The following is a 20,342-nucleotide window of genomic DNA, read 5'->3' as shown; positions in this document are numbered from 1 at the left end:
GAGGACATACTTAGTAGGCACTGCCTGACGCTAGCGGCACTAATGGATTCTGTTATCTCGCCGGGACCCTTGTCTGCAGATCGGCAAAGCGGAAGGAGGTGGCAGGTTAAAAATACTCTGTTAGCAGAGCGGCTTAGGTGGGGGCCGGCTGTGGGAGTTCCAGGCAGGAGAGGTCTCCGGGACAGGAAGTCAGGAGTGGAACCAGATGTGCTGGACTTCAGCCGCTCTTTTGCCTCCAAATAGAATTTGCAAAAGAGCTGGGAGATGGAGGGGTTCCCTTTTCGCCTCGTGTACGAGGCCTGGACTGTCCCGTATTGGTGGGTCTACTGCTGCAGGCACCCGGCCCTCCCTGCGCCGGCTGATGGGCGCCTAGGCTCTGCTTCATTTTATAACGCTCCTTCTCTCAGCCCGGAGAAGGGACCGCGGCCTGGGTGGAGAGCGTAATAACACCCTGCCTTTACAGAATGTTTTTATTGCTTCTGAAGTATTTCCTCATACAACACCTCACCGCAGCCTCACGACGTGCCTGCGGGGTGGGAATTATTATCCCAATTTTATACACGGGGGAACAAAGCTCTGCGGGTTTATGGGACTCGCCCAAGGTCACGTATCTAGGAAGTGGCAGAGCGCGCACTCGGATGAGGGTTTTCTGGATCCTGCATCCTCTCTTCTCTCAACAGTTTTGCTCCCATAATCCTCCTTGCAGGGAAATACCCACCCGCGAGGCTCTCCCCATGAGCTCAGGACAAACCCTCATTTAATGTCACTGGACTTAAAAGGCCTACAGGCCCAGGTGCCTCTACCAGACTTAAGGCCAGTCCAGCCCGAGGCTGGTCTTGGAGGATTTGTCTCACTCTTGCGGGGACCCAGAGGCAAGCGTGTGGCTGGGGCCTCCATCTTCCATCTCAGGACTTCAGAGCCCCCAGCTCTGAGAGAGGAGCCCCAAGCATCCAGCTGGGACTTTGTCCTCTACGTGGACGAGGGCACCTGTGTCTCCCTTTTTGACCAAAGATGACAAATGTCCAACAGTTTCCACTGGCAAACTGATTCAGGGCTGACTATACTCCTCCCTCCCGCTCAGAAGCATCCCCTGGAGGGTTCACTTCCGGCTACAGGCTGAGGGCTATTTATGCTGTACAGATAAACTGCGGGTCACCTCCCACGAGAAGGCAGGGCCCACCTCCAATGGTCCAAGGAGAAAGAACTCTGAGAAGGTGCCCTGTCTCCACCACGTTACCTTTTCTCACACTTAACACATGGTGCGGAAGGAAGTCAACCCCAAACAGCAACATTTTGGAACGGAGAGAAAAGACATCTCAACTGATCGGGAACTTCCGTAGAAATGCTGGCAGCTGGTCACCCGAGTGCCACCCCCAGCCACCCTTTCTCTTGGTGAGGTCTCTGGCTTGGCTAACTGCCCGAAGAGCTGATACCAGGCTGATAAAGTGGGCAACTGGCCACCAGGCACTGTCCACTGAGGTGGGAGCAGAAACTCCAAAGACAAAGGAAGACAGGCTCCCAGACCTGCTGGGACATCCTGAAGACGTGACGGGGACAGACTGCATCACTTCCAATACCGCTCGAATGCCTGCCCTGCAGGGCACGGTGCTGGGCACAGAGAGCTGACCACGATCTGGGCTCTGCACCCGGCAGCTCGCACTGGGAGGGACCATACAGATAACTTTGAAATGTAACGACAAATGCAGGTGGAATCTTCGGAAGCTGTTCTAGAAGTTCAAAAGGATGAGCGATTGAGTCGGTAGGGTAGGGGGCAAGGAAAGGGAAATCAACAAACACGCAAAGCAGGAGAGTAATGAAATTCGCAAAGAACACAAAAGGACTTCATGCACTGACCTCACACTTCCGCAAAGGCAGGCAGGGGCACAGATGTGGAGGAGGGTGAGGGTACACACTGGCAGGAGCTTGGGACGAAGTCTCTCTCCCCTGACGGTTACTAAGTGAAGGGATTCATGACCTCTGGCTTCAGTTCCTAACACCTCACCTGGCTCACTCACTCCCTGTGTTCCTCCTCCTCGCCCCCGAAACCACTCAATTCCCAGCGTGCTGGGATTCTGCGGGCTCAGCACCTGAGTGAGTCTGCACCTGGGGCTACAGAACGGGAGAGGGAGTTCCCAAAATAGAGAGCAGAGCTCGGGGCTACGCTGGAATGTCAGCTCGACGATTTCCCTGAGTCTCTAGGTCGCTGGGGACTGGCATCAGCTAGACAAAGGAAATTCTCACGTCATTTCCAAGCTTCACTTACTTCAGTCAGTGCCAAGTTTTAACCCTCTTTGCTCTCTAGCTCTTTGACCAGAGCTCCTGATGGAGGCTGTCCCGAAGGTCTAGAATTTCCTAGAGCTTCTTGAAGAAAAGGGCTCAGAGGAGGAGAAGAAGGCACCAGGAAAAGAGCTGGTGCTCCACACACCCCCCCACACCCACACATACACACACACCCCACAAAGTGCGCGGCTAATGCATTCATTAACTAAGTAGTTTTGAACGTACTCCTCGTTGTCTGCAACTGCCATTCCCTGGGGGAGCCATAATAGACTCAGCGCACACTATATAATTAAATATCAACACGTGTGTCCCCTGCCCAGTGCTGAGATGTGTATTTATTGGACTTAATGAGAAGCGGAATGGCCCTACTGATGAGGCGCCCACAGAGGTAGGAGGCGACGAGGCCCGGGTCCCCTTCTGGAGCTGAGGGGCATAAGCCCCCACCCTCCCGTCTTCTCGCTGACCAACCACCTGACCCCCTCATCCTGCCCCCAGAAGGGCCTCCCAGGACCCCTGCTGGAAACTGCTCGCTAGACCGCAGGCCAGAGCGCCATCAGCTTCCCGCTTCTCCAGTGTGAGCGAGCCCGCACGTGGTACATAATGACTGTGTTTTTGCTTAATACAAATTGTGGTTATTTAGCAGCCCAAATGCCAATTCCCTGCTGAGAACCCCGTCGCTGACACCCCACGCACAGACCCAGACTCGGCAGATACGAACACCAGCACCTGCGTGCCCTCCTGGGCCTCACTTGCCCCCCTCAACCCATCACAGAATGACTCCCTTGCTTCGGGGACCCAGCGTAATTAGTACTGATTCAAGTGACAGGGTGAACTTGCCGTACGGATGCATTTGGGTGGAACCGCAAGGGCAGGGCTTTCAAGCTAAAAGGCCTGGGTTTGTATTCTGCTATTGCTATTCTTGAGCACGTGACCTCACCCTTTGGGGCCTTGGTTTTTTTTTTTTAAATGGAAAGTGTGCACAGTGACCCCTACACACCAGGAGGATTAAAGGGCACCATTTATAAGAAATGTCAGTGTGTGTCTCCCCTTTTCCCTCTGCATACATAGCTGTGTCTGCATGGGCTGTGGCTGCGTCTACCCAGAGGAGGAGTGGACTGCGGGGATGGAAAGATGCCATCCACTCAGGATGCTCATTTTAGAGCAGGTCACCAGAACCCAACAGGCTCGTTGCTCTTTTGTGCACTAATGTATCCCTAACCCCTAGAACAGTAACCAACACACAGTAGGTACTCAGCAAATACTGAGTAAATAAGTGAATGACACCCTTTCTTTTATTTCATCCTCACAACAAAGCCATGTGGAGGATTACGTTGTCATGATTTTGTGAAAGACTAAATAGGCTCAGACAAGTTGAGTGCCTTGTCCAAGGCACAACAGCTAATTTGGAAGAAAAAAAAAAAAAAATTAGGTGCCTGATTCAAATGCTCTTGCTGGTGCTTTCATCAGGGGAGCTCTTCTAGTTTATGAAAAACGGAAAATAAAGACAGAAGATATAAAGTATATGTGGTTTTAAAGAATAACGGGCACTGCTCCTGAGAGGCTAATCCCCGCCCCCCACCACAGTTCTTAATTGGCCATCTTAAGTGGCCAGGTTATAGCATCTAAGTCCTAGTTTCAACCAGGACATGGGGCCATAAGAGGTGGGACGTCTGGGAAGCAGAAGGCTGGACCCCTCTAGGATCGTGGACTCTAGACTCCACCCCCATATTCATTCCAAAAGATACTCAGCCCCTTCAGCGGTTTCCTATTAGTCTGATCATCAGCCCATCTTGCACGCTTTAGAGTGAACTCCCTGGAGAGGGTCCCGATTGCCCTTGCTCGGGCCAAGTTATTAGACGTGGAGCAGCTGGGCTGGGTCGAGGCCGGCCCCTCCCTGCGCTGTGCTCCCCTGCGTGCCGTAGAGTCAGAGGAAAGAAGAGGCTGACCTCTGGGAGTCACGGGCAGATGGCAGTGACAGGCCACGCGCTCCAGATCCAGATGTGACACATACTAAAAACCCGATAAACAAGTGCAGATGAATGGAGTGACGACAAGACACAGGGAAAGTTCAGACGGGTTATGTAGGATCAGCACAAAGTCCTGAACCGCCAGCCTTGTGCGCTGATGAAACGGAAGCTCATCAGGCAGAGTTCTCTGTCACCTACAGGAGACTGGACGTCGCACAGCCCCAGCCCCAGGGCAGATGGGGGCTTCATGCAAAAGGGTATTCTGGGCGCCCCTGGCCCTGCCCGGAAATAAGCCAGAGCCCCTCTCCTAGAAAATTTGCTGTAGAGTGAACCCTGCCTTGTGGGCAAGAGGGCAAGGGGCTTGGGCATCGAGGAGTCAGGCTTGACTTGGAGATACCACTGGGGTTCCCAGGGGCAGAATCTGGGGGATGGGAGAGGAAGAACAGAAAGTGCGTGTTCAACAGGTGAGAACGCGGACTCGGGTCAGCAGAAGAGGGACCAAGACCCACATCGGCATGGAAACTGGGTGGACGCTGGATTTCAGCTTTGAGCAAATCACCTCCCTTTCACACACTTGAGTTTTGCTTTTAACCCCCCAAAACTGAAGGTCTAGGCTGGATGAACTTTAAAATCTTCACTATTTAAAAAAAAAAAAATCAGAAAATCCAGACTTATTACTCCCTCCCCAAATATCTGGACTTCTCTGGTCACAGCCAGTCACGGCAACCAGGATGTGCAAGGGCTCCTCCGTCTGGGGTGGGGTGCCCTGCGCCTCCCTTATTAGCTATTCACCACCTCTTCTTACTCCCCAGCCCCCTGCGTTTCCCCATATGCAGATGGCTTTGTTTTCCAAACCTGATAGATGCTGACAGGTATATTGTCTCAGCATCACCAGACTGCCAGAGGCTGCTTAAGTCAAATGATTTTCTTCCCCTAATAACTTAGAGGAATTTTTTTTTTTCCTCCTAAAAGGCAAAAAAAAAAAAAAAAAAAAAAAAGGTCTTTTTAAAAAAATGCCTCTTTTTTACCTTAAAGAGACAGAGTGTCATTTATCTTCCTCTTTAGCCCAAAGTCAAATGAAAGGAACGTTAAACAAAGACCAGCCTGCCTTGGAGCAGTCATTTGTGACTGGAGGCTGGGGAGAAGGAGGGTGGGCCTTGGGGACCATCTCCAGAGAGTGGTGATTGACAGGCTGGAGGGGAAGCGGGGGCGGGTGGGATCTGAACCTCAGCCAGGAGGAGGACCACAGCCACCCACAGAGAGGGGAGGGGTGGGGGGGCCCTGCAGGGCTGGATGCCTGCCAGGTGAGGGTGAGGGGCTGGCTGGTGGGCAACAGCTGTCTGTGGGGGTGCTCCTCACGGGGCTAGCTGAGCCAAGGACCTGAAGATGGAATGATTCTGGTGTGGCCAAAGTTGAACAGGCTTCATGATAGGATTCCATGACCTCAAAGTTACTTTGGCCTTTGGGACAGGCCTAGATATTGACCAAAACTGTCTACAATCTGCACTGCTTTAATGAACAATCAACCCTGACTGGTGATCCACCAACCAAGTTCTTTAAACTCCTTCTGAGTGTTAAATATCCCACAGTATGAAGCTTAAATAAAATACAGTCCTTGCTTCTCAAGAATCCCAGGATCTAACGAAGAGGACAAGACAGGGAAAGAAACAGGGAACAAAGCCAGTGAGCACACTCTGATACCAGTGATAGTCGTGCCAGCAGTTGAGGGATCAGTTAGGGCTGAGGAGGCAAGCCTTGCTGGAGGGGGCGTCATTCCCAGGGATGCAGTAAGGGGTGGTCCCATCTCAGTATGGCGCTCAATCTGACTGCCAGATAGAATACGGGGACACATATCAAAGGTAAGTAGGTAAATTTGCTTCTCACTTGACAAACTTGGAAAGAGGTCAGTCGTCCATATCAGAAAAGAGTGGTGATGGTGGTGGGAGTGGAGAGGCTGCCATGCACTGGTATGGCCACCGTTTGATCCGAAGGGCTATTAAGAATTAAGGATGCTGGGAATGGGGTGCTTTCAATCAGACTCACTCACTGGTAGTCATAATCCTAGCTTACTTTTATTGAACGTTTACTATGGCCAAACACTATTCCAATCTTTAAAAGCCCCATCAGAGTATGTAGTCTTCACAGTGCTGCCTAAGTTTCTGCTGTATAATAGCAAAGTGAATCAGCTGTATGTTTACATACTGTTGTTTTTTAGTTTCCAAGTCGTGTCCAATTCTTTTGTAACCCCATGGACTGTAGTCTGCCAGGTTCCTCTGTCCATGGGATTTCCCAGGCAAGAATACTGGAGTGGGTTGCCATTTCCTTTTCCAGGGGATCTTCCCAACCCAGGGATTGAGCAATTTGCACTGCTTTTAATGAACAGTCAACCATGACTGGTGATGCGCCAACCAAGTTCTTTAAGCCCCTTCTGAGTGTTAAATATCCTGCAGTATGAAGCTTAAATAAAATACGGTCCCTGATCCCTGATCCCTGAACTGATCCCTGAACTCCTGGCACGACTATCACTGGTATCAGACATTTGCTCACTGGCTTTGTTCCCTGTTTCTTTCCCTGTCTCATCCTCTTCGTTACATCCTGGGATTCTTGAGAGCAAGGGCTATATTTTAAGATCTCTCAGGCCTCCTGCATTGGCAGGCGGGATCTTTACCATGAGCTAAGTGCTTGCAACTGAGGGCTGCCCCTCTTTCCCATTTCTGATGCCACTGCCGGCTGGATGCCCATGACACCGCCTAGATCTGCAGCTGAGACTGGCGCTCACAGGGTCTGATCTCAGCCTGGGCAGGCTGAACGGAGCACATGCCCTGACACTTATCTCACCGCTGGGGAGCATGGGTACTGAGGTCTCGGGCGGCAACCATCCCAAGGAAGCCGCCTGGTGTTTCTAAAAGATCTGGGAGGGCAGAGGGTGCTGAGCGCATCATGTCCCCAGGGAGTGCCGAGTGCACTGCCTCTTGGCGCAGAAGGGAAGTCTGGACTCCTGCCTCAGGGCCTGCACAAAGAGGCTCTCTGTCTTCAGGGGACGTTTCCTCCAGTAGCAGAGGAGACGGGGCCAACTGAGTCCCACGGGGCTGTCTGGCTGGAGAAGATGGGTCCCTCCAGCACGTTCTAAAAAAACGTGGCCAGGGCTTCCCCGGTGGCTCAGTGGTGAAGGGTCCACTTGCCAATGCAGGAGACACGCACGGGCTTGATCCCTGGTCTGGGACCATCCCACATGCCTCTAAAAAGCGAAGCCCTCGAGTCACAACTACTGAGCGCGCATGCCCTAGAGCCTGTGCAATGAGAAGCCCTCCACTGGAAAGAAGCGTAGCCCCCACTCAGCACAACTTGGGAAAAGCCCACACGGCAACGAAGATCCAGCACGGCCAAAAATAAACACATAAAATTATTTTTTAAAAAATAAATAAAATAATGTGGCCAATTAGCCCGTGGACAGAGAGTCCAGGCCTAGGAGGGAGCAGGTTCCCAGCTGGGTGGCCCGGAGCCAGTCCCTGCCCTCTCTGGGCAGGAGCTGCCTGGCATAGCTGAGGGTGGTGGAGGGCTGCGGTTGAGAGTGAAGTCGGGAGCCCTTCTCACTTGGTTGGACTCCAGGCTGAACCACGACGGGGCTGCAAGACGTAGAGCAAGGTACTTCCCTTTGGCGAGCCGAATTTCCTCGTTCTCAAGGTGGGCTGGTGCGGGGCTGTGGCTAATGCACGCGGAGCACTCGGCATGGGAGCTGGCAGGGAAACGCGAGGGCGTCACTCGGCGGCCACGCTCCCTCCTCTGCACCGAGGCGCTCACGCGTGAGCCTTTTCCAGGGCTCTGAAGTCTGTGGCTCGCTTTCCCCGCAGCGTGTGTACCATTTAGATTCCGACTTCACTAGCATTTACTGAGCGCTGACTACACGCGAACATATTATCGTCCTTAATCCTCACAACAAGTCCTGGGAGTCCTGTGTTACTCTGCTCATTACGGAAGGAGAAGAGCTAACCTCGGAGAACTTCAGCCACGTCCTCAAGGTCGCGCAGCCAGCTCTGGCAGTCAGGACTCACGTGCGGCCCGCCCAGCCTCCATGCACCCCATGCCACCTGCAGGGGGACAAAGCGCCCACGCTCGGGCCCCAGCTGTCGCATCTGGCCGAGACAGGAGGCCCGCGCCCGGGTTCCAGGCAGATCCAGTTCTGGGCCTGCGTGTCTTTGGTGAACCCGTCTCCAGGGTGAGTCGGGGATTTGCCAATGAAAATGCTACAGCTGAACCACCATTTGCCAGCCATACTGGGGCTGAGATTGAGGGGAACGAAAACTAATCCTCTCATTACAGGCCTGGCCTGCGGAGGGGTGGGCAGCACTGGGCCAGGAAGAACTCTCAGCAACATCTGCTCTGCAATCTCCACTTCCACGTCTGCCAGGCCGCCTGGGATGCCAGGGTGTGAGGTGTGTACGGACACACACACACTGTATATGGACACACACACATGCTGTGTACAGACACACACACGTGTACGGGCACACACACACACAATGTACGGACACACACACGTGTATAGACACACACATCATGTACGGACACACACACAGTGTACGGACGGACACACACACACACACACACACTATATGGACACACACACACACTGTGTACAGACACACACACACGTGTACGGGCACACACACACACACTGTCTACGGATACACACACGTGTATAGACACACACATCATGTACGGACACACACACAGTGTACGGATACACACACACACACTACATGGACATACACACACACTGTGTACAGACACACACACACGCTGCGTATGGACACACACATGCCATGTACGGACACACACATACTGTGTACGGACACACACACACAGGCACACACCACAGCAGGGGCAGAATTAGGAACCCCAGAGGAGATCCCTGGAGATAGGAGACATCAGGGGAACACTGAAGTGAAAGTGAAAGTCGCTCAGTCGAGTCTGACTCTTTGTGACCCCATATTCTCTAGGCCAGGATACTGGAGTGGGTAGCCTTTCCCTTCTCCAGAGGATCTTCCCAACAAAGGGGTCGAACCCAGGTCTCTGGCTTCTGCCAAACCCTCTCTGAGGATGGTACTGGGGTCAGAGGTCAGTCTCTGCAAATGAGTCCAGGGTCTGCCTGGTGATGGAGGGGCCCCGTCCACGGACTGGCCTCAGCTCCTATGAGAGGGGCTTCCAGATGTAGGCAGGAGGGGAGCGGGGGCTCCTGGTAAGACCTCGGGTTGCGTGAGAGGCTGAGGGAGAGGCAGAGAAGGGCTGACTCCTCGGAGAGCCCACATCCCTGCTCTGTTCTTGCAGGGCGCCTGGGGGAGGCAGGCTGGAACACAGAAGGCAGGGTCATAAGGAGGCTCCACGAGTCGGGGTGGGAGGGGGCGAGGGCTGCCCAGGGAGGGCAGAGGCACTGCCTAACTCTCCTGATAGTCATCGGCCAGATGTGGGGCCAGATGGAGGAGACGGGCTGGCGGTGCGCACGGCGTGGCTGAGCAGGGTAGAGGACGGCTGAGGGAGGCAGCCCACCTAGGTCGGCCCACTCAGTGATGCCATCAGGTGGGGGGGGATTGTTGCCATGTCTCCTGCTAAGCCAGTTAGAGTGCCAGGACTATACCGTTGACAGGCAGCCTGGTGGAGGCTCTGGCGGCTCCACCTGCAGTAAGTCTCCACCAGGACTCGAAGCCCACAGGACACTTCTGACTCTGCACCAGCCCCTAGCCCTGCCCTTCTGTTTCACACCCTGGGGGTCACTGCTAAGTGACGCCGCCGCCAGGGCCGCAATGGGGGGCCCAGCAGAGATGTGCTCAAGGAAATGAGCTGGTGCCCCCCCGTCTCCCTCAACAGCCCTGGGACACCAAGGAGGCGGGATTTGGTCCCCTTGACCTGACACCTCCTCGACGCTGGAACTCTCTGGCCTGGCCTGGCCTGACCTGGCAGACTGATGCTTTCAGGGAGCCAGCTGTGCCTGGTACTTTGTGTGCTGGCGACTCTGTGGGTGCTGCTCCCAGACACTTCAGAAAACAGAAGTCAACAGCATCTCCACTGGGCCTCCCGCAGTGAGCAGCCTGGCTGGTGCTGCAGAAATCTTCAGAAAGAGGCGTACAATGGGAGAAGGGAACACCTGGAGACCTTGGACCACTCAGAAACTAGACTGAGGGATGACGGGAAAGAAGGCTAAGGGGAGAGCATGGGGTGGGGGGACGGGATGTGCTAGGCCGAGAACAAATGTGGATGTTCCAGCAGGTCCAGTCATCCCAGATCAGTGTCCGATGGTGAGTGTGGACTCAACTACGGAATACGGCCAATTGCCAGGGGAGTGGAGCCATTCCTTCTCAGGGGAGATGCCCCCTTCCTTCACCACTGGACACCCCCAGGGCTGCTATGTCTGCCACCCCAGAGTTCTCCGAATGGGAGATACAAAGGCTCCAGCATCTAAGTAGGAAAGGAGAGAGGCCCCCTGGCCTGAAGGATGAGCAAGAGGTAAGGTTATGTCTTAAAGAGCCTATCAGGGTGGACAAGGCCTAACTTTGCCTGTGTCCCTTAAAGTTCTCGGCAGCCTGGTGAGGACTTTATCTGCCTGCTTGAGCCTGTTCTCTGCTGGGAGCTCTGGGACCAGCTGGCTCCCACCCAGGAGTCACCGCTCTCCTGGGAAATGGGCTGGAAAGCTGGAAAGGTTATCCAGAGTCCCAGCGGGTGATGGGAGCTATGACTTGAAGCCCTGGGGAGCAGAGGTCAGGCTGCAGAAACAATATAAGAAATGCAGTCTTCCCAAGAAAGAGCCTAAGGAAACTGACAGCCCGAGACAGAGGGCACTACAAGACAGTTAAAAGGTACCTAGGGACTCATTGGGACGGTTAAAAAGCTGGACATGGGTTTGCCTCCCATTGCGTGGTATCTTGGGGTTTTGCTTGAAGCAAATTGATGGATGGCTCAGTTCTGCTCCTATCTGCAGCAACCAGCCTTATGCACCTTCCTTTATCTCACGTTTCTCTGGTTCTTTACAGTTTACAAAATGCTTCCGAATCCAGGTTTGATTTCAGATCATAAAACTCTGTTGAATAAATGGGTAAGGAATTATTGCCATTTCACAGGTGAGGAAATGAAGGTCAAAGGATGCTGCCTCTGGTATTAGTTCCAACAGCATTTCCAATCAGATGATAAGAGCCAGTCTAGACAGAGCTCACAAAGCCTTTTAAATGCACTAGAGGTAAGCCCTGCAGAGGGAATCCAAATGGCTTGCAATTAACTCTGGGGTCCATCCATTTCCATGGGAGTGAGCAGGAGGCAGGGCTATGACCCCTGTAATCCTTGAATTATGTATGTATCCAAGGGTACCCTTACCTGCCCAAGCCGGAGCCTTGATCTACCTAAGCATGGTCTTTGAGGCTACACAACAGCATGACTTGGGGTCATGGAGAATAAGATCCAATGACCGTGAGTGACAAGGTCGGAATTAGGTTGATACCAGTTGGAAAAGCCTCAAGAAGAATGGGAAAGAGAACTAGGAAAGGTTCTGAACTGCAAAATAGACGGAGGATGTTGTTCAGACAGTAGCAAGCGGGAGGGAAAGTGATTTTGTTCAGGAAAACGTGACAGAGGGAGCAGGGGGAGGTTAGCCCACGGTGGACCCAAGGCTGAACCTTCCACAGCACCACCTCTGCACACAGCGCCTTTGCATAGGCTGTCTGGCTACCACCGGCGAGTGACCTTTCAGCCTTTTCTCCAGCTCGAAAACTCCTTCCTAATTTGTAAGCTGAGCTCAATGCCCAGTCTTCTTTGACGCCTTTCCCAGGCCAAGGCATTCATCCCCTCTGCTTTAGGTGCTCAGCACTTGGTATGTATCTCTGTCTTGGTACTATCCTATGGCATTCCTTCCAACTGTTAACACAAGGCGAAATGTGGCATTCGTCTTTGTATTCTCCCTGCCTGACCCATTCAGAATCCAGCACGGTGCCTACTTTTCAACAGGCCCTCAGGAGCTGAGGACTGGTTAGGAGTACCCACTCCAGAACCACACTGCCTGGTTCGCTCTGCCTCTGGTGAACCTTAACTCAACTCATAACCTGAGCGCCCCTGTGCCTCAGTTACTCACTAGCCTAATGGGGATAAGGATTCCAGATACCTCACAGGACCCTTATGGGGATGAGAAGAGATAATATATGCAACGCTCTAGGACAGTGGCACTTAGGAAGCACTATGTAAGCATTTGCTATGATGATTATTATCTTTTGAATGAATGAAGACGCAGCTTGGAATCAGCAAGCTGGTCACATTTCTCCTCAGTGACCTCAGAGGAACTCAGAAAGACTATAATCTAATGTAGGGGGTGGAATAAAGTTCTGACGAAGAGAAACACGGAGTTACAGTCAGCAAAAGCTTCATCAGTGAGCTGCAGACCTGGACCTGTGGTACTTCACGCGTGGTTCCCACGCCAGTGGCATCAGCCCCACCTGGAACTTTTTAGAAATAGAAGTCTCAGGCCCCACACCGGACCGGAGCTTCTGAATCAGAGCCCCTCTAGGGGGTGGGGGACACAGGCGCGTATGTTTTAACAAGCTTTCAGGGGATTCTGGTGCCGGTTTGAGTTTCAGAACCACTGGGCTAGACTCTGCCCACTTCTATAATCCAGGGATAGTGTGTGCCCTGAGATTTCAAACCTGTTGTTGCAAAACAAGTTTGGGGCCTATGGCTGATTCACGTTGATGTATGGCAAAAAACCAACACAATATTGTAATTATCCTCCAATTAAAACAAATAATAAAAAAAAAAAGTCTGGGGCCTTCCCCAGAGGACCAGAGCAAGTATCAAGGGAGCAAAGAGTCCTGCTGACGGGAGACCAGGAGCAGTGCCCCTAGCCCGGTCTCTGCCAGACAGGAGCAGCCCCCGAGTGTCCGCTCCAGCCCGCCCTCCTCTTCCTCCAGAGGCGTGGTGTGAGAGCAGAGAGACAGCCCTGTTCCCAGGACGCGGCTTCTGCAGGGTCCCTGTGCTCCGCAGTGGGCGGGGGTGCGCGGGCGGCTACGGCGCAGGCTTGTGGGAGCCTCGCTCTGAGAACATGGGCGCACGGTGGGCACCCCAGGGGGTGGGGACAGTGGGCACAGAGAGCCTGTCACCCTCTGCGGAGCCCGAAGCTCAGCTAGAGGAACAGGTGGGCAAGACGCAGGGAGGAGGGCTTGGCCGAGGCCCAGCGCTCCCAACAAAGGTTTGCACGGTGAGTCAGGCTGGCCTCAGCCTCCCCCGGAGGAAGGCTGGCCGCAATGCCAACTGAACGCATCCGTCTTCAGGGGGTGGGGAGGGTGTGTCGCCTGCCTCTGCCTTCTCTCCAAGGGGTCCTGAGGTGGGGGGGCTAGCAGTGCTCCCCACCTCCTGCAGCACCTGACCCTCAGCCCCCTGGCTGGGAACCCGATTTTGAGGTGATTGAATGAGGCACAGTGTAAGCACCCGTTTCCAGGAGGATGGGAAGAGAAAAGAGTGCAAGTGACTCAACTCTTTCATCCTCAGTTGAGGATGATTTAGGGCCGTGGTTTTGCAAAGTGTGGTCCCTACAAGAGCATCAGCATCATCTGGGGACTTGGCAAAAAATCAGCATCTGGGAAAGACATGTTCTCAGGCCCCATGCCCCCCTCCATGAAACCTGAAACTCCGCGGATGGGGCCTAGCAATCTGCAGTCCAGCCAGCTCTCCAGGTGACCCTGAGGCACGTTCAAGCCTGAGAACCACAGGCATGGGGCCTGGATTGAATCTCGTTCTTGTCTGGAAGGAGGGAGACATACGCCACCTCCCAGCAAAGACGCCCCCCCCGTTTGCCCAGGGAACCTAACCCCGCCACGCGGTGTCCCCACACAAGGATACAGGCGCTGGACCGGGGCCAGGGAGTCTCGGGTGACGGGGCCGGGAAGAAGCCCTGTGGGTGGTAAGGACAAGCAGAGGGGTGGGGAGGCTGCCACAACTCATTTTCTCGGAAAATAAAAGCCCAGCGGAGGCCTGGGCCTCCCTGCCATTGAAACTGGTCAATTACAGGATGATGTTGGTGATATTACCAATAATGATGATAATAGCACCAATGACGTGAGGTCAGACAGGCACGTTCCCATATTCGGTCAAGGGGTAAGGTTGCCGTGTGGGTGCCTTTGCTTCTGATTTAGAGGAAAGCCTGGATTCTGGCCAGCTCCATTTCCACACCTGGGGGTGCAGTGGGGCTCCCAGCCCCGTGTCATCTCTCCCTTCTGCTGGATCCTCCCTCCTGCCGGGCAGCTCCTGGTCCGGGCCCCGTGTGGGCAGATGCAGGGCTGGGGACACAGCCAAGAGGCAGGAGGTGCCTGTCTTCCACCCCCCAGCAGACGTCCCCTGGGTGTTCATTCACAGACAAGGTGCCAGCTCTGGAGGCCCTGAGGATGGTAGGGGGACAGGGTCACCCCGGATGCTGCCTGCAGTGGAAGATGAGGGCCCTGGGCTCTGGGGGCCTCCGTGTCTCTCTCTCAGGCAAACCAGAGAAGCTGGAGCTAGAAGCCATGTCTGTTGGTCAGGGTAGCGGGCTTCAGCGGACCCATAAATACTTTGGGCTAGTGTCTCCCCTCAGAGACTGTCTCCTCCCTCCCGAGCCCAGAGAAACAAGACAGCAGAGATTCAGACTCTCAAGGAGAGAAAAGGTCATCTGGTAGCAATCTCCCTCCATCATCGTCCCCGACACCCGCCCAGCCTATCTTTCTTACTCTTCGGATTTCTCAGGGTGAAATATTTCCCTAAATGCTACAGCGTTTCTAGGAGGATCAAAGGGAAGCACTGAATGCCCAGGCCCTCTGTCTCCTCCCGGCCGCCCCGCCCCCCTGCTCGGGCTTCAAACACGGGAGGAAATCGGCGCGCAGACCCCTGTCATCGCCGGCGGTGACTTGTGGACATGGGCTTGGGTTATTTCTCCTCCACTACAAGGGGTCTGGGCGGCTCACAGGGGGCTTGTATTTTTTTTTTTTTTTTTTTCAGAACTGTGTGTATGTTAAAGTCATTAAGGCTTGGAAAGGGGGTGGTGGGTAGGGGAGTAAAGGCCATTATATGGGAAGAGAAGAAAAATGACCTGTCTTCAGACTGTCAGCGGAGGAAACGCCTCTGCTTCAGGGACAGGGGGAGAGGGGGCTTGGTCCAGAAGGTCTAAGTGGGCACCTCCTTGCCCAGAAGGCTACAAGCAGGATGAGGGGGCAGAGTTAGGGGCTGATTGCTCAGTCCACTCCTTGGCATGGTGGTGGTCATGGCTACCTGAGGGGATGAATGGTCACCATGTACGTGTTCTGGAGTCCCCTGCAAAGAAGAGAGCTGGGAGGCAAGACAGAACCGGAAGAGCCAACACGGATCCAGCCCTGTACTCTCTGCATCCGCTTTCACGGCGTGGCCACATGTACACCAGGGAGCACGAGCGATATCCCTGTTTCACAGAGGAGGACCCCCGAGTCACAGAGGAGGACCCCCGAGGCACAGAGGAGGACCCCCGAGGCACAGTGGCCAAGGGCCTTGCCCAAAGTCAGGCAGCGAGCAAGCAGTGGACGAAGCAATGAAGACAGAGGTCATGCGATGCCATGGCCCGATCTTCAGAGACTTGGTTCCAGTTAAAACCAGCTCATGCTGGGGAGTTCCTGCCTTTCAGGAGGATTTGCTGCTACCACCCTGAATGCTGAAGCAGCCAAGGGGAGCTGGGGGGGAAGAGTCCTATTGGCTATTGTCATGGTCAGGTCAAGTTTTTGGTGTCTCCCCACTTCCCAGTTTCCCGGGTGGGGGCTGGTTCTTCTGGACTCCCAAACTCCCAGCCTTCCAAGCCATCCCAGCACTGACCTCCGGGCTTCCCTCATGGCTCAGATGGTGAAGAATCTGCCTGCAATGTGAGAGACCCAGTTGAGATCCCTGGGCTGGGAAGACCCCCTGGAGAAGGGAACGGCCACCCACTCCAGTATTCTTGCCTGGAGAATCCCATGGACAGAAGAGCCACGGGATCGCAAAGAGCTGGGCACGACTGAATGAGGAACACAAGCTAATTAACCGGGCCCGAGCTCACTGCCACCTCTTCTTTCCTTTCAGACTTGATCTTGCCCGCACAGGAGACAGACGCGCGGGGCAGTTCTCCGGAGCCGCGGGGCGACGCTGGAAGCTATCAGAGCGCTGCGGAAGCTGAGTCCTGGCTGGACCCTGCGGGTCCCCACCAGCCGCCCGCTTGGCTGAGCCTCTGTGGTCCCGGCTGTGGCCTTCCCAGGCACTTCTGTCACCTTCCCGGGCTGAGGAGCCTGGGGGCAGGCGGGGTGCCGGGGAGGCCGTGACCGTTATCTAATCCTTCCCCCAGGTCGCTGGCCCTGAAGGCTGAGCCCCCGTTCTCCAGAGCACATGCTCCAAATCACCGCTCCAGTGACAGGCTTTGTTTGCCTTGGGAGGGAAGTTCTGGAAGGATGAAAGTCCGATCCCACTGCTTGCTCCACGGGCCTCTTTTGCCAAAACATACTGTGAAACGACCCCTGACCTTCCCCTCATACTTTCTCTGCTCTACCTCCCATCAGCCCTGTTTGCCTCCCTCCTCCCAAGGGAGGCTTAGACAGCTCAGTAATTTAGGGATCGCTAGCAAGAAAGGTGCAGAGGTCAGAAGTCAGTGAGGGGCTTGGAGGGGAATTTCACCCCTGGTTTCTGCCAGACGCCCCCTTATCCCAGAATCACCTCCTTCCCCCATCTGTAGACCAGCCCCCCCCGGACCTGGCGGGAAGAGACAGGGTCTGGCCATCCGAGGAGGTGGTGGTGTACCAGTAGGTAGGAGGAGAATGTGTATTTTTAAATCCATGTCCTGAAAAACAACTTTCAAGATGCAAATGTACCCCTCCAACTTTCTTATTTGGAAACTCAGCTAGGAAAGGAAATGCTGAAATGCTCCATTCCCCGGAGAGCTTACCGATTTAGGAAGTTCTATTACCTCACTCCGGCTCCTCCCCACTCTCACTGCTGTATAAACAACCGCGGATTGACTAATATCTGTCCTCTGTCCCCCGACACGGCCTGTTCAATCTAGCTCAGCCCAGTTCCAGAGCGCAGAACTGGAGAGGCAGTGAGCGACTCCAACTCAAACCAAGAGCTGGCTCCTCTCTCTTCCTTGAGAAATCAGAGCCGCCAAAAGAACCGCAAGAGAATGCTGCTGCCCTTCCACAGCGATTAAAAGCCCCTTGCTTGGCCCGCAGACATGGAGTTTGTTTTTTTTTTTGGAATGACAGTCATGGAAGGTCAGCTTAAGAAGGGCCTTCCAATGCCATCTCCTTATTTTGCAGAGAAGGAAACCGAGGACTGTCTGCCATCATTCTGCTGGTTGGCAGCAAAACAAGGACTTTTTGACTGTCGCTGCAGGTGGGGCAAAGGAAAGGGGCTTGCAGAGCTGCCTCCCAGCTGAGATGACTTGGGCAGGGTCTGCGTCCTGGACTCCTGGGTGGCCGCCTACCCTGGGAGGGACAGCTAGCCTCTGTTCAAGGAGGCTCCATCCTCTGCTGGGTGATGAATGAACACAGCTTCACAGGGCGGTCAGCTCTTTGGCTGCAGGAGCCAGCAGAGGATGCCCTTCTGGGATCCAAAGGGGGAAGACCTCCCTCCCGCCGGGGCTTTCTCCTCCTGCGGGATCCAGCTGGGACTGCCAACCTCTGGCCCAGAAAGAGGGCCTTTCCCCTCTTCCTGTTGTGTCCCCAGAGGAACTGGGAAGGTTGAGGGCTGGGAGGAAGGTGGAATTCATCCAATCTGGGGTAGGGAGTGCAAGCTCTTCTGGGGCTTCCTCCCCTTCTGGGAGTGAGGCCTGGAGAATAAAGGTCACAGATGGACTGGCCACACGTGTTCTCGTGTGCGTGGGAGCGGGGGAGAGCGTGTGTGCAGGCTTGGGGGTCTGACGGCTCAAACAGACGGCTCAGAGACCAGACGAGGTTCATCCTGGATCGGGAGGGAGGGCAGTGAGGGCCAGGAAGTCACTGCCTTGAACGTCGCTAACATTTCATTTCACCCCCGCTGGGCCTCCCTGACTCCCTTCTTTCCCTCTTAAGCCCCCGCAGCAGGGGATGGGGAGCAGAGGAGCCCGGGAAAGAGGGCTGCAGGGCCTTCTGACACTGCTGACCGGAAAGAAACGAAGGGGCAGAGACAGAGGGCGAGCCGAGGTCTGCAGCTGCGGCCCCGCTCTGCACCGTGCCCCCAGCCCCGCCGCCTCCGAGGGTCCCACGCCATGGAGGGGGCCCCGGGCCAGGTGCAGGGAGGGCCTGGGTGGTTCCCGCGCCCGGGGTGGGGAGGGCTGGGCCCCTCCTGTTTGTTCCCGCCCTCAGGGTCTGTCGCCTGGGGAACAGATCACAGAAAGCAGCAGATCGCACGCTGGAGGCGCACTCTGGGGGCTGATGGAAAATAAACTCCGCTGTGGCATCCGACAAAGTTCCCCCCTCCCCTTTTAAATTGGGACTGAGAGACGGAGGATTCTCTTTTAGGCTTGAAAGGTGTCCTAGACTTTGGGGTTCTTTGTACCGCATATTCCCAAACTGCACCATCCAGTACACTAGCCACGTGGAGCTACTTATATCGCAATTAATTAAAGTTCAGGAAAATCAGCAAATCCAGTTTTTCAGGGGCGCTCATGTCTCTCAGTCTCTCAGCAGGCACTTGTGGCTAGTGGCTACGGTACTGTCTGAAAGAGTCATAAACATTTCCCTTATCATGGAAAGTTCTTTGCAACAATGATATTCTAGAAAGTTCTGACATGAGCCTGAATTTCATTCCTGATTTCTCCAGATGTTCACACGCTGGCTGGCCTACGCCTTAGGAATGAGGAATGACTGGCCTTAAGGATGGGTGTGGGGTGGGGTGAGATGGGTAGGAGGAAAGGGAGGCGTAAGAATGTCACAACTGTCGTGTTCTTTGCTGCCACCCTGGACGTCTTCGTTAGACCCTGCATCTCTTTGCTGGCACTAAGCTATTCAGTTCACTGGGGGAGGAGCGGCGTGGGGTGTCTGTAGTGGGGGAGGAATACAGGTGACAGCTCCAGCCAAACGGGTTTGGCAATAAGATCCTGCCTCCCATCCCCACCCGCGGCTTCAGAAGCCTGTCGAGGGAGGTATACACCACGGGCAATCCTACAGGAGGTGGGTGTAGTGTCATTAGCCCAACTTACTCATCACACCCCGGGCCTCGAATGGGCGGGTATAGGCAGGGGTGGGGAGCGGGGCACACAGGCTGGGGGTGAGGCAAGTGGTGGTGCTTCAGTCAATTCTGAAAGCTGTTGGCATGATGGAAATGGGATGGGAGGCGCAGAGTCAGACACTGGGCTGGCCCAGCTCACCCTCCCACCCAAAGCACTCAGGGCCCTGGCCGCCTCACCCACCCCGGGAGGGCCCTGGATGGAGGGAGGTCGGGAGGAGCACACGTGTGTGCGCGCGCGCACACACACACACACAGAGGCATGCATGCTCACACGCACACACATACACACACCACACACCGATCACACACACACACATTCAGGCATGCATGCTCACACACACACACATACACACCACGCACCGATCACACACACATACACACACATACATGTATGCTCACACGCACACATACACACGCACTACATAGCAATCGCACATGCATACACACAGCAACACACAGATGCACCACACACACATATATAAACGTACGTACCTGCACAAACACATGCATACACACACTCACACATGCATGTATACCACACACACATCATATATATATTTCCAGGGAGATTCTCGAAAGAATCTTGAGCCCAGCTTCTCAGTAAGTCTTGGTTGTTCCTCCAGGCTCCCAGGGGGCCAGCAGATGGTTCCAGCCAAGCAGGCAAACTTTCCAATGCCTCTAAAATCAGGGTCTGGGCCCCTCCAAAACCAAAAGTCCAATTAAGCTTTGGTCTCACAGGTGGGAAGCAAATGAATGCGGAGCATTCCTCCCCTTCTCCGGGTCATCAGTCCTCAGTCATCACCCCCTCCCCTTGGCACCCCTGCGCTTTCCCATATGGTCCCCTTGCCTCTCACACTCTGCTCTGAAGATTAGCTTGCAGAGCCCAGAAAGATCTCCTTC

At 54.5% G+C, this 20,342-nt stretch overlaps 1 protein-coding gene across 1 annotated transcript in view; it reads right to left on the bottom strand.

Annotated features, from left to right (window-relative positions):
• The window catches only part of PLXNA2 (plexin A2), a 224,444-nt gene that overhangs the window by 146,855 nt on the left and 57,247 nt on the right, over positions 1-20,342 (bottom strand). The window lies entirely within an intron of this gene.

This window comes from Dama dama, chromosome 14, assembly GCF_033118175.1.
Source record: "Dama dama isolate Ldn47 chromosome 14, ASM3311817v1, whole genome shotgun sequence".
In the NCBI taxonomy this organism is placed as follows: domain Eukaryota; kingdom Metazoa; phylum Chordata; class Mammalia; order Artiodactyla; family Cervidae; genus Dama; species Dama dama.
The sequence above is the reverse complement of the archived record's forward strand: the minus strand, read 5'-3'. Positions and strand labels throughout refer to the sequence as shown.